This window comes from Cydia fagiglandana, chromosome 15 (assembly GCF_963556715.1).
Source record: "Cydia fagiglandana chromosome 15, ilCydFagi1.1, whole genome shotgun sequence".
Classification (NCBI taxonomy): Eukaryota; Metazoa; Arthropoda; class Insecta; order Lepidoptera; family Tortricidae; genus Cydia; species Cydia fagiglandana.
In genome coordinates this window covers 14253572-14264189 of record NC_085946.1, presented here as the reverse complement: position 1 = coordinate 14264189, position 10618 = coordinate 14253572, and the positions used below count along the sequence as shown (strand labels likewise).

The window sequence follows — 10618 nt, the reverse complement described above, 5'->3', positions numbered from 1 at the left end:
TCCCCTAAACGATATAGGACAATAGCAGTTAAGTCGAATGCTAAACACGTGTCAAACGTCGTGACATCGCTAAGTTGAAATAAAATAACTGTTCATATTTTATTGTCATATATATGACGTTCTTATTAATATAACTTTAAAGTCCATTTTTGATAAGCACAAGGGTTATCACAATGCTTCTATAGATAGGAATAGGGGATGTTACAATAAGCTCGCGATGTGCAATACGCGTGACGAATCTTCGCATTCTGTACATGGCATATTATGCCCGTTGATGTAAAAAATAGAATTAAGCGCATCAACTATTGGGGCATTAAATGGGGCAATTGCTTGCGCTTGTTGGCCCACTTTGGCGACTTTTTGGAATCCGGGCGCAACCGTTTAATCTGAAATGATACGGATTACGCTTATACGTAAGTGTTTTATAGGGAACAGATAAAATGTATTACATTCGTTTCGTATTAAAATGCTGTAGGCACTTACCCATAGGTCATAGCTTTATTTCAGAAAATATTAAATGGGACAGATATTAAAAAAGCGGCCAAGTGCGAGTCGGACTCGCCCATGAAGGGTTCCGTAGCAGCAAATAACATAATAAAATTGCGGTTTGCGGTTTATGACGTATTAAAAAAAACGACTTACTAGATCTCGTTCAAACCAATTTTCGGTGGAAGTTTGTATAGTAATGTATATCATATATTTTTTTTAGTTTTATCATACTCTTATTTTAGAAGTTACAGGGGGGGACACACATATTTTACCACTTTGTAAGTGTCTCTCGCGCAAACTATTCAGTTTAGAAGAAAATGCTATTAGAAACCTCAATATCATTTTTGAAGACCTATCCACAGATACCCCACACGTATGGGTTTGATGAAAAAAAATTTGGGTTTCAGTTTAAAGTATGGGGAACCCTAAAAATTTATGTTTTTTTTTCTATTTTTGTGTGAAAATCTTAATGCGGTTCACAGACTACATCTACTTACCAAGTTTCAATAGTATTAGTGCTTATAGTTTCGGAAAAAAGTGGCTGTGACATACGGACGGACACACAGACAGACAGACAGACATAACGAATCCATAAGGGTTCCGTTTTTTGCCATTTGGCTACGGAACACTAAAAATGACAGCGCACCTTTCTTATGTGCCAGTTGTAAATAAACAGTGTATGAGTAAATAAAAACATCGGCTCGTTGCTTTGGGCCAAAACAAAATTACACGATGCGACGTCGTGTCCTAGGCTATAACCGTGAAAATCGTAGTTCGCAAATTGCGGGCATTTTTCTCTGTCACTCTAACTACGCCTTCATTGGAGTAAAAGAGAAAGATCCCCGCAATTTGCGAATTTCGGTTTTGGCGGTAGCCCCACTGACACTACACGACATCGTGTCACGTTGCGACGTCGTGGTGTGTGACAAACGTTTGTTAAATCTAACAAAAACCGTTGATAATTCTATCCGTCATTTTGACATTTATATTTGTTAGAAAGAGGCAGAATTTAAGAGGTTTGTAAGAAGTTGCCAAGTTTTATTAAAACTAGGTCGCAATAGCGCGCGTTTGTTATTTCAAGTTACGAGCTAACAAACGCACACTGTTGCGAGCTCGCTAACAGTTATTAGATTCCAAAAAATCGACAATGTCACAACTCTCCTCTGTCACAACTCACCTCGGTCTCCCCTACGACAATAAAGCGATTATAACTTCGGTAAAAAAAACTTCGCTAAACGGGAAATCATTTTAAGACTGAAATAAATTCATTTTATTTCAGACCATACCTTATTCATAATTGTGCATACATGTTTGTTGTCACAACCTAGTATGTATACTGACGCCCGGGAACCAAAGTTCACATCACGCCCTGGTTCCGAGATGAATATGCATGTGGCCAAGTCGCCAAGTCGATCGTACCGACTAATTGGTTTAGAACTTGCAGACACAAGCACTGCTCAATGCAGAGCGATTCTCTTTGGTGACCCGAGCGCAGAGAGCCATTAAATGCCTTATTACAGTACCTTCCTTTGATGAGACGCCACAACAAGAAATGAAGAACGTTACATGTAATAGCAAAAACGATATTATTATCTTGCAACAGGCTATCTGTTTTGTTATTACACGTACCGTTATCCTTTCCATCCTAGGGCCCGATTCGACCTTTAAGATACGTCAGTTAATAGATCTAGAAACGACATGGATTAGACATGTCAGTGTCATATGTGACGTTTCTTCAAACAAAAACGTCACTCTGACATTGACACATTTAATCCATATTGTTTCTAGATCTATTAATTGACGTATACCTTAAAGTTCGAATCGCGCGGTTAGTGTCAAAAGTAAAGTTTTTGTTTGAAAAAAAAAGTCACTTTTGACACTGACACATCTATTCCATATCGTATCTATTATAGTGCGTCAAGCAAATCTTGTCAGTAGCAATGTAAAGCAAACTAAAGTAGGGCAACACTCAAAGAGTAGTATTGCGCTAAGAAAAGCAGCAATGTATAATGTACATCGAACCAAAACTTTTTTTCCGCTGAGCGCGCCTTGTCACGTACGTCAATTCAAATTGTCACTCGCGGATTCTCTATTGAAAATGTTTGAAATTGTTATTAATACGTATAGACGGACAATTTAAAAGCGGTGTGTGATGTTGATAAAAATGATTAACTAATTTGAAGATCTCAAAATAAAATTGTAAGTGGACTATGCCGTTAAACAAGAATGTATGAATAAAATCATTGCTTCAGCAGGTAGATGTCATACTGGATTTTCATATTTTATTAGATTTCTCAGTTGGCACTGTAAGCATTGTAGGCACCTTAGCTTTAATTAAGCACAGTCTTGTTTAATATATTGGTATTTAATGGTGACACAGCAGAAATATCTCTTGAAATAGAATAGATTCAGAATGAAAACATTGTAAACCATTTGTAAACAAACAAGATGATGGCTGTCATTCCCCAACTAGCAAAATAGTCGTATAAGAATTGATTTACTCAGCCTGTAATCGTATAACAGCCGAGTTACGGTTGTTGAAGCACCAATATATCGTATAATAGCGGTTAACTCGACTATTTAGCAATTTTCGCTAATTAGTGCTATAATCATGTCGTATAAACGTTTATAGCACTATCTTTTAGCACTTTTATTCCACCTTTTAATAAATGCTGAGTTAGCGCTACTAAATCACTTTTATTCAGCATAATTGTTCTATTAAAATCATATAACAGCTATAGATTAGCTAATTGTCTGAATAAGGCGCTTTAATACAACTGTTACTTAACTCTCTTCTCTGTTGCTATAAAAGCCTATTAAAAGCAATCAAATAACCATTTGGCAACAATGCTGCTGTAACAGCGCGCTTATATCATAATTCGGGTAATGGGGTTCAAACCGCTGTTATAGGAGCTGAAGTGTATTTACAGGTTTTATTCAAAATGTATTCAGCTTAGAGTACTTTTAAAGAGTTTTGAACTACATTAACAGCACAAGTCAGCCATGTTGACGTTTCAATATAGTCCGGTGGCCAACTGCATGAAACCCTACCTGACAAAAAAATAGAATAATCCTACTCTGTAGGGGTAGCTGGCTTTTAGTAGCATCAACTGTTCTTGGTCGGCCGCGGCTTAATTTGGAAAATTTTGCGCTAGTGGCAAAATAGTGGCACAAAAATTCATAAAAAAACCCCATCGTATAATAGAATGAAACTTGCATGGTAGGATAGCTACCTTTGAGGACAGCAAAACAAAACTGGTCAGCTACATTCTGTGTTGGCAGGTTCTTGTGTCCGACCGAATTTGTGGTACCACGTGACAGCTAAGTACAATTTACCTCATCGAAAAATAGAATCAAAACAACTGATTGTAATACCTACATTACATTTGTTGACATATGTCTTGGTCGGCCTCACCTTAGCCTGACAGCGTTTTCAGTCCGTCCGCATTAAAAAAAAAGTCAATGGCAGCTATCCTACCATACAAGTGACATTCTATTTTTCGATGAGGTAAATTGTAGCTCACTTGGTACCACAAATTCGGTCGGACACAGGAACCTGCCAACACAGCTACAGCTGACCACTTTTGTTTTTTTGATGAATATTTGTACCACTTTTTTGCCATTTGCCAAGTTAAGCCACGGCCGACCAAGAGCAGTTGAAGCTGCTAAAAGTCAGCTACCCCTACAGAGTAGGATTTTTCAATTTTTTTATCAGGTAGGGTTTCATGCAGTCGGCCATCGGACTATAAATCCATAAACATGGCGACATCATGTGCTATAAGTGTAGCAGTAAACGCAGTTACTCGACTTATAGTCGAATTAATGAGATATAACAGAAACTAGATCGTGTAAGCAAATTTTTACTTATTTTTATTAATATTTTTTTATTGAAATTTAAGAAAATAGGCGGCCCATGAATATATATGAACCAGTGCCTTTGGTTTTATCAATAAAGTATTTTTCGCGCTGGGTTTTACTGTATTACGTGTACTTACAGACAGTAAAAACTTATGTACACAATCACGGTAAAAATAAATGTCATGGATGACAGCAGCAAAAAATACTTAAGTACCTTTTTGTTTTATTAGACACGTGAAGATCCGACGATTAGGCCTCAAACTTAATCAATTTAAATAATTGAAATATAATCGCTTACCTGAGATCGTTTTTAGCACATATTAGTTGAATAAAAGCATTTACTGCACTCTTACACATTTAAAATGCCGAGTAAAAGCAATCCGGCTACCTTTACGAAACATTTTTGCTGAGAAAAAGCAGTGTGGCTGCTTTTATAGAACACTTTTACTGAGTAATAGTAAATTGCTAATGTTTATAGAACAAATAGTCGAGTAAAAGCACTATCGTTGCTATTAAAACACTAGAAGTGCTTTTATCCACTTTTACTCAACTCTTACAGCATCGATTTGCTTCTTATACAGCGCTTACTCGATTTTTATAACACTTATTATAGTCTGTATAAGTGCGCCTTTTCGCGTTGAGTAAACGCTTACAGGACTTTTACTCGACTGTTTTTACACCGTTTATAGCACCAAAAAGCGAAAATAAAAACGTGCTCTCAACTTTTATAGCACATAGATTTGCTAGTTGGGTCACGATCCACATTCCACAGATAAAGCACATATGACACGCGATTTTCGAATTATTCGAACACAGTGTTGCTAACCCGCGATTTTTCAAATTTGCCGCCGTTTGCTACTGACAAGATTTGCTTGACCCAGTATAGCCGTAATATTTGACGTACTTATCTTAAAGTACAAATCGGGCCGTTAGTGTCAAACGGTTTTTCCGTGGTATTTGGCTACGCTCGTAGCACTAGCACGTAATAGGTACGTAGCTCGCGCGGGCATGTATTAACTTTGCGATGTCTACACACACAACTCGCCTACAATAAAATGTCTAACCCATGTACCTGGCCATTTTACTGTATCACCCGAATTTAGTGTCTCAAGTTTATCTAAAACAGTATTTGATGCACTAGGTATTGATTTTGGATCACGACACACGCGCCGAGTTGTGATTAACTCGGAATTAGAAATTTATTAACGGCTCCCCACAGCCAACGTGTAGGTTATGTACGGCGCGGCGCCTGATTCTAGCACCACAATGTTTCATAGGCATAGGTATTTCAATATTTTGGGCATTCGGTTTACGTGAGACCATGAAGAATAGAGTGAGAAAAACGTAACTACTGATTTAGGGTTGCAGCAAACCGTAGTAGTAGTAAACACTTTATTGCACAAAACAAGTACATAACACAAAGAGAATACAATAAATGTGTACAAAGGCGAACTTATCCCGTTAAGGGATCTCTTCCAGTTAACCGTTTGTCACCGTTAAAATATTCTTATATTTTATTGCATGTGCTTTCATAGTTCACTGCTCACTGTGATCAATCTATCAATATTCTGGTGGTGCAGTTGGACCTAAGTCAAAACTGCAGAAAAAAAACTCGTGATTTATATTTTATGGCACTAAATAACTAGTGGTTCTGTAAGGGTAGTTAGATGAGACATACCTATATTATAAATATATGTCTCACTCCGTTCCACCCCAATTTTGGGGAAAGCCATAAGCCGCGCGTGGCGCTGTCGCCACCTAGCGGCCATATCTGTGCTGATCGTAACAGACGCGTTTTGTTGAGAGTGAGTCTTCTGTACCTAGTACTATTATTTATTCTGTGCTATAATCAAAGAAGAATACTATTCCTTTCAACCATTATCCACACGGGTCATTAATTGATTGAGCAATAAGCAAGTGCGAAGCTTCAGCCAAAAAGCTTTCATACGAAGCATAACGCACGTATATAACGGACATATGTCCGGCTGTTCTCCTAGTCGCATTCCTCACTTGATTCTCGTGAAATTTTGTGAGCAGGTTTGGGATTATTTCAAAATGGCGGAGCCATCAGTTCGCGACCTATATATACAGCTCACAGTCAGAACCACACGCTTAGAACTATTTTCAACTTCCATGGCAGTGAAAAGTAATAAAATAATCCAGTACATTCCTATAGGACGAAGCTAGAAGCTAGAATCAGGGTTCGTAAGGGATCTTTACACGTCCCGTCATTTTCCGGGCGACCGACTCGCATATTCATGAGACTCGGCGGCGGGTAATAGTTTTTTAATCTTGACATTCTGTCGGATATGAGCAAAGTTCTGTTTCAAACTGCCTTGGTCTTCGAAGTTTAGGGCCCGATCACAGGTTTGTAGCAATACATTATGGATTAGGATATTTATTTGAATATAAATACTGTTGTGGGCAAATATTGATCGAACTAGTAGCTTTAGATTTTGTTAGTATTTCATTTGGCAGTGGTCCTGTATTTCGACCAGATAGTCGTAAAACGTCTTCAAAATGATTGTATACTTACATAACTGCACTTTTTTAATAAAGTCATAAAAAGGTGAGCCGAAAGTTAGTTGCTGGATTGTATATGGTGGGCATGGTGGCCTACAAATTTTGTGGATAATTCATATCTGTATTATTGTTGAAAGATGTGACCATTTTTTATCAAATTTTACCTAACGTAGCACGTTCATCGATAGATAGGCACAGGAATTTATAGAGAGAACAAAAAAATAGATAAACTAATTTGTAACATTTTTTTCACAAACAGTCACACACCTTCGTCTTTGTTTTTAGACCAGAATTACTCGTTGAGCCTTCCTTTATGCCATGAATAAACATTTTTTAATTGGGTAAACCTACATCCTACGGTCAGAATCGGGATTGCTGGGCCGTTCTCATGAAATATGCAAGAAGCAACACGTGGCTAGACAATGGCCCATGAATGTTACATCTCTGTTTGGTCCTAAATCCTAAATACTGAGATCTAATGCCAACCGGTGACGGAACATGTTCGACTTAAACTGTGAGTGACCCGTTTTTGAGCGTTTCTTTTATTTTTTGCCATTTTTAGGGTTCCGTAAACTCAACAGGAAAAAAACGAAACCCACTAGGATCACTCGTGCGTCTGTCTGTCTGTCCGACCATTCCCCCCCCCCCCTTTATCTCTGAAACTACTGGGTCTAAAATTTTGAAAAAAATACACAAAATAGTACGTTACCTAATATAGATGACAGGAAAACCTATTAGAAATGTGCAGTCAAGCGTGAGTCAGACTTATGTAAGGAACCCTTGGAACGTGAGTCCGATTCGCACTTGACCGGTTTTTTATATATTGTGACCTTTTTGCCATTATTGTCTTATTTCTACTTAGAATATATTCGGTTTTATTTTCGTTTCGTTAAGTTCACAAATCACAAGATACAATAAAATTTCGACTCATAATTATTTCATATTCCTCCAATAAGTCTGCATCAAAATAAACTTTATCCTAAATTTAGGAGATATTTCGCTATAAAGCTAAAATAATTAAGATTGAGATGCTGTCAACAGCCAAAATAAGCAATTCCATTCGCAATATAAATAATCACGTTCTTTTAGTCTGTCAACATTAAAATAAATTTCCATTCCAACACATTCTATTTTATAGTGTGATGCATTGGAGTCAGGGAAAGGGGAAGCTGGGGACATTTGTATCCATTATTGTCGTCAAATTAAATCTGCGTGCCGGCTCGCTGCGTCGATTTGCTAATGGATTGCACTAACTCGAATTGATGTGTGGTAAGTGGATAGAAAGGAATTCTTTGACACAAAGTTGGAAGGTAATTAATGCTGTAAACTCAAGAGTGATGAAAATGGGTTTATTTGTATGAATATTTAATTCCATAAATAATACTTGCATTGCTTTAGTTTAGAGCGTATTTTCTTCAATGCAATATCGTTGTTCATTAGCCCCCTTATTCGTAAACCTCAATTAGCTAATAATCGTTTGTCTTTATCTGTCATTTCGACTTATGTATTTGTAAGAAAGAGATAAAACATAATTTAACTAAATCAAGCCCGTAAAGTTTTATGAATAAGGGGGTAAATATTTACAGATATAACAGAATTTAACCTATTAGTTGAAGGTTGTTTGCAAACATACGGCAACAACTTTAATTTGAACAAATAACAAACATTTTTATCGAATTTTAGTTACGCACTAGCTTGTTTGTTATACATTTTTGGTAATGGATTGATTTAACTAAACTCTGATTATAAGTTTCGTGGAATTATGACAGCTGTCATAATTTGAAGTTTCAAGGATAATTAAAATTTTCTTTTACTATACATATTGCAGTGTAACTATGTGTCGAAATTATATTAAGTATATAAGACTTAAATATATTAAGTGTATTAGTACCTATTTAAGTAAATAAACATATATTACACTAGTAGGTATTGAAAACGTACGAGTTTAGCATCCTACTTAATTTTTAACCCAAATACATTTATTGAAATTCAATTTCAAGAGAAATTATGTAACCCATTTCTAAGCTTCAAATGTTTATGAGTGATGACTTCTGGCCTGAAGGTATTTCATACCGGGAATTTATTGGCAGAGCAGATGCTCTGAAAATTGGCGTAAAACATAAACAAAATAATGGAAGATACAGCTAAGTTAATAACTTTTAATTGTAGAAGTGTAACTAGATCGGTTGACTGTATTAGGCGACTGTGTGTATCATCGGACATTATTGCGTTGCAGGAAACATTTCTTTTGCCGCATGATATTGCATACTTAGGCCAAATTGATGATAAATTTGCCTTCACGGGTACATCAGCGGTGGATACGTCGGCCGGGGTACTTCGCGGGCGTCCTTATGGAGGAGTGGCTCTGTTATGGAGGAAATCGCTCTTTACAGATGTTACAGTGATAAAATGTAGTAGTGTTCGTCTTGCTGCAATTAAGGTACGATATCGGAACTGCTCTTTGTTATTTTTCTCTGTGTACATGCCCACGGACCCGTTGGACAATATTATTGAGTTCACTGAGTGTCTAAGTGAGATAAAGTGCCATAGTAGACAGTAACGATGTGCAATCCGTTTTCATGCTAGGGGATTTTAATGCTCATCCCGATACATTGTTCGGTCATGAGTTGTTGACTTTCTGTGCGGAACAACAATGGACATGTGTAGACTTAGACTTACTATCGTCAGACACCTATACCTATGTTAGTGACGCACACGGATGCCGGCGATGGCTTGACCACTGTGTAGTCACGGAGGCCGCTCGGGGCCTTATTGATGCGGCTGAAGTGCTTTATGATACATATTGGTCGGATCACATGCCTTTACAGATTAAACTTAACTTGACCTTGACTAGGCAGTCTATTCATTTGTCGAGCCCGCCTAGTAACAATAATGTCAGATGGGGAGAGCGAGATGCTATGCAAATATCTAGGTATACAGAATTATGTAATGTTAAGCTAAAAGAAGTCGATTTTCCTTCTGAATTGGCTAGGTGTGCCGGTAGGTTGTGTACAGATTGTAGTCATAAAAATGTTTTGAACAATATGTACTGTGACATTATTAGTAAACTTACCGAAGCATCACAGTTAACTAGTAAGAACAGCAGGGCAACATTTAAACGTATAATTGGATGGAATAAGCATGTTAAGCGCTCTCACGGGGAGGCTCGGTCTGCTTTTCGAGAATGGTGTATGTTTAATAAGCCGCGTTCGGGTCCTTTATATGACAACATGTGTATTACCAGAAAGCTCTTCAAGTCCGCACTAAAATGGCACTAAAAGGCACAAAACCATAAGGTGAGGGACTTTAAGAGTTTTTGGAAGAATACTAATAAATTGAACCCTAAGTCGAGTGTCCCTGTGAGTGTAGCGGGGCAACATGATCCCACCGCCATAGCAAACCTTTTCAAAGACCACTTTAAGGTAAATGCGCCCTTAATACGTCAAACTAAGGTGCTTAATATGGAGAGTCAGTCAAGGGACCTGAGTGTGCACTTCACCGCTAAGGAAGTCGCGTCAATAATTAGTGGTATGGAAAGAGGCAAGTCTCCGGGCCACGACCAGCTCAGTATTGAGCACCTAAAGTACGCAGGGGTGCATTTGCCCAGAGTATTGGCTATGTTTCTTAATTTGTGTCTTAGCCACTCACACCTGCCCGATGAGTTGATGAAGACTATTGTCGTGCCAATCATGAAGGATAAGACTGGTGACATTTCTGAGCTTTCTAATTATCGACCGATTTCGCTTGC

General features: G+C 37.7%; 1 long non-coding RNA gene across 1 annotated transcript in view; it reads right to left on the bottom strand.

The window, feature by feature from the left end:
• Nucleotides 1–613: 613 nt before the first annotated feature.
• LOC134671438 (uncharacterized) overlaps nt 614–10618 on the bottom strand; it is a 186566-nt gene continuing 176561 nt past the window's right edge. The window contains exon 2 of the long non-coding RNA XR_010099222.1: nt 614–972. This is a non-coding gene — a long non-coding RNA (uncharacterized LOC134671438). The remainder of the gene's footprint in view (nt 973–10618) is intronic.